Source organism: Barbus barbus (assembly GCF_936440315.1).
Source record: "Barbus barbus genome assembly, chromosome: 18".
NCBI lineage: Eukaryota > Metazoa > Chordata > Actinopteri > Cypriniformes > Cyprinidae > Barbus > Barbus barbus.
The window spans coordinates 19,011,439-19,014,598 of NC_136746.1; positions in this window are offsets into that span (position 1 = coordinate 19,011,439).

A 3,160-nucleotide genomic window follows, 5' to 3' on the forward strand; every position below is an offset into this window, starting at 1 on the left:
ATGGCGTTAAGGTCAGAAGGATTGAAGATGGCTACGCGATCTTCAGTTTCACGGGGCCGAGATCGGATTAGGAGGGTCAAGCAACAGCGGGTCCCCCCCCCAGACATCGACTATACCCCCCTCACGCAACATCAACACTAAGGCTCTCATTCTCTAAATCACTGAACAATGACTGGACTATTTGCTGAAAGACTTTGAAAGATTCTACAAAAATATATATATTATACGAGATATAAAACAAGACGAACCGTGTGAAGAAATACCAAGTAACAATTGATGTGTTGTTGTTTTTTTGTTTTCGTTCTCTCTTTAAATCAATCAATACATTCCTTTACATACTGTATTTAGTATCACTAACAGATCACACACACACACACACACACACACATACACACACAAGGTTGCCTGAGGCCTTTAACGTAATTTGCCCTCATCCTACACCATTTCACTAGTGTCTTACCTCTCACGGACAGAACAGCAGAAAACTGCAGTATTGCTCCATTTTCTGTCAAACAGACAAGTGTAACAGTTTTAGAAGCCATCTCTGACTCGTGGTATGAAATTACCAACATGATTTAACATTTTCTGTGATACACAATCAAAATGGGGAAAATGAAAAAAGAAAAAAAAAAGAAAAAACAGGTCAGACACTGAAGAAGACGTCAACTGTTGCTGTATATGACCTGAAAAGAAAACCGTATATTAAATTATTGTTTTGGTTTAGCTGATGGTTTGTGTGCGTGTGTACATTTGTGTGTCATACCTTTTTGGGATATTCCATTTTATCATGTGTAATCTCCAATATCATGATCGGTGCCGCTCTTTTCTCGTTTGCACTATTTTGCATTACTGGATTTCTAAGTACAATTGAATCTTCAAAAGGTTGTCACATTACATGTTCTATTTAAGCAAAAAGGTCAACTCGAATTGACAAAGTAACAGCAACACTGGACAAGAATGCACTTGCTATACGCTAGAAACTAGTATATGCCTTTTTTGTCCTTCAGTGTGGAGTCCTTTAAAAAAAAAAAAAAAAAAAAAAAAAAAGTCCTCAAAAGAACCATTTTTGTATCGTGTAACTGAGACAGATTGACTCTGGCTGGCTCAGTACCAAAGTAATCATTAGCAGTCAATTGTACAACAAGTTCAACAAATGCCTTACAGCTTTTTTTATTTCTTTTTTTTATGGTTTGGCTATGGTCCTGAGAGGTAGACATGCATGTAACCCTTCTGTGTGGATGAACAAACGTTTATCCACCGAGGACAGAAATGGAAATGGTCCATACATACGCTCCTGGAAATGTAAAGTGAATGTACTTTATACCACGTTTGCCAAAGACTTAGTTTGATATTTAATATTTTATTTGCTGTATCTGTCAATAAAACAGTATTATGTTTTAATAGTAGTCAATACTGATTGTATGTGGTAATGTTGAACAACAAGGAAAAGATCCATCATAGCCCCACAGCAATGTACACAAAAAAGGTGAATTCTGTTACTCAAAGATATGTCATTTGCAACAAACTGCTGCTTTGTAGAATGATTTGTGTATAATGTGAAAACAATTCTTCTATGTATATAAGATCACCTACATTTCACCATTGCAGTATCGTACTAATTTACTGATTCCATTTGTAGATATGAGAATTGAAAGAAAAAAAAGATTGACATTACATTTGTGTCTTCAATGTGTTGTGCTTTGCAGAGACGCACAACAAAAAGTTTGAAACCCATCCTGTGCCGATGGGTGGGTTTCAGATGCTATCATCACATGTGCAGCTGTTTGTATGTTTTGTTTTGGTTCACTTTTACTTAACTTGTTCATACTGTTTAAGTCTCTATGCAAATCAAGTAAAATGGTATTCTGTATTCTCCTTTACTACTGCGTTCAATTTAACCCTTCATTTTAAATGATCCCTAAATCCTGTACAGAGGATACGCCTGTAGAAATGAACAAATACATTTCACATGCCTGGTTTTGTGGATAGTTTTTGTACCTTGAACCTTCCTGTACAATTCAATACAAGACTTCAGAATTCTGAAGCTTTTTTTTTTTGTTGCCACTATTAAGTTAAAGTTATTTTACTACAGGACCAGACTATTCAAAATTCATAGCATGCAAATGGAGGAAAAAGTCAACAAATATAACATAAATGTACACACAGGACAACTTCTAATTCAATCAATACAAAAATAAAAATACAATTATTATTATTATTATTATTTCAGCTACCAAGTTAAACTATTATCCCGCTTAGAATGAAGAAAACAACATTTGGTTGTGGCTTTTGGAAACATGTTCTTGACAGAATTCCTTTTAAAACAAGCCAGCAGCAGCAGAGCAGAAACACAGACAATTTTCCGCGCCTTTCGTTAAAATAATGCAAAATACTGTATGTATCACAAACGTAATTTGTTACGGGCAAAAAAAATAATTAAAAAAAATATGTAACAAAAGCAACATGGCCTCAGCCATCACCTTTATTCCACCTCTGTCCAGTTCTTTTTTTTTTTGTGCATATGAAAAATAAAAATTTTTGTATGTCAGCCTGTGACCGTAGTGGTGATTATTAACCCTTTCATGAAAGATTCCTTCAAGGATACGCTGAGCTGCAAGACATTTATTGTGTAGTAGCACTAGTTATGAACATATCATCATTTGTTTGTGTAGTTAGTGAAGAGCAAATAAAATTACACACACACACACACACATATATATACACATATACATACATACATACATATATATAAATGTGTATATAAAATTAAAATTATATTACAACTGATATTATATATAATATAAAAAACAATGTATACATACAAATATATTTATAGATTTTTTTACCATTTTGTAAGTTATTTAATATAAAATAAATTATATGTAACTCTGTAATAAATGAATTCTTTCATCATTTTTATCATATCATATATATTTTTTATATCATATATGTAAATATTCAGACATTTTAAAAAAATCATACATATGATTTTAAAAACCCTATGTATATACAATTTCTATCTTTTTCTTTCTTTTTTTAGTTGTAAATTGATTTTACATATAATTAAATACTTTTTAAAAGCAACATACATATAGGCATTGATTTTCATCCCAATGCAAGAGGACACAAGAGGACGTTTAAGGCAGAAAGAACCAGCGGG